Genomic DNA, 1,172 nt, shown 5'->3' with positions numbered 1-1,172 from the left:
TTCTTTACATATTGTTCGAGCATGGGAGTATGGGATTAATGTATGTGGAGAATGTTTGTTAATTGATTTGTTATGGGGGCGAAGTGTTTGTTACTTGCTTATTTTTTGTTATTTGTTTTGCTAGTGCATGCATGGTCGTAGGTCATTGAATCCTACTCTTGTCCTTCTTAATTTTCATCTTGAATCGGTTGTTCGTAATCCTAGGGGAAGAGGTAGTTCTCATCACTCTATTTCATCAATGGAGGAGTAAAATAATGACCATATAGAGGACCTTGGTTACATAGACCAACAAGGCATCCTCCACCCTAATGTGCATCATGAAAACATCTAAGTACCATTAGGCATGCCTAGACCATTCATTCCACCACAACAATAAGGCCAAATTCCATTGGGAATGCCTCAACCAATCTTTACTCCACAGCCTCCTCTGGTTCAAGCTAACCACGGTGTTCTAGTAGCACCACCGGTTGTAAATCCCCCTCTTGCTTTAAGAGACCATTATGTGCCTAATGAATATAATGCACCTACTTGCATTCAATTACCTCTATTTACAGCACATCACTATGAAATCAAACCATAAACCATTCAAATGCTTCCTAACTATCATTGACTTCCAAGTGAAGAACCCTGTAAGCATTTGGATGAGTTTCTTGGAGTGTGTTCCACCGTGAAATACATGGACATGCCAGAAGAAGTGTTAAGACTCAAACTTTTTCCTTTTACCCTCAAAGACAAGGCAAAATATTGGTTTAACAATCTTAAGCCTTTTTCGATAACTTCTTGGGCAGAAAAACAACAAGAGTTCTTGAAGAAGTACTACCCGGTATCAAAGACCAATGCCATGAGAACTTTCATTCATGAATTTTCTCAAAGGGATAGGGAAATGTTTCATGAGGCATGGGAAAGATTCAATGACTTGCTTAGGAAGTGCCCACATCATGACATACCTAAGTGGCAATTAGTTCAATATTTCTTTGAAAGTTTACCGGATAATCAAAAGGGTATGGTTGATGCATCTATGGGTGGTTCTTATCTTGACAAGCACGAAAATGATGTGTGGTAATTGTCTAAAAGTATGAGTGAAATTCTATGCATAGATCTCTGTCTTCTAAAAATAGTAAAAATCTAGGTGAACGAAAGAATGTTGGCTTATATCAAGTTGACAACTCCAA

At 38.1% G+C, this 1,172-nt stretch overlaps 1 pseudogene; it reads right to left on the bottom strand.

Annotated features, from left to right (window-relative positions):
- Positions 1-847: 847 nt before the first annotated feature.
- On the bottom strand, positions 848-945 carry LOC132280310 (small nucleolar RNA R71; annotated as a pseudogene).
- Positions 946-1,172: the final 227 nt, after the last annotated feature.

Source organism: Cornus florida, unplaced genomic scaffold (assembly GCF_030987335.1).
Source record: "Cornus florida cultivar Cherokee Brave unplaced genomic scaffold, ASM3098733v1 CherokeeBrave_3.0.0_Hap2_Chr10, whole genome shotgun sequence".
NCBI lineage: Eukaryota > Viridiplantae > Streptophyta > Magnoliopsida > Cornales > Cornaceae > Cornus > Cornus florida.
This window is presented reverse-complemented; position numbering and strand designations above follow the sequence as displayed.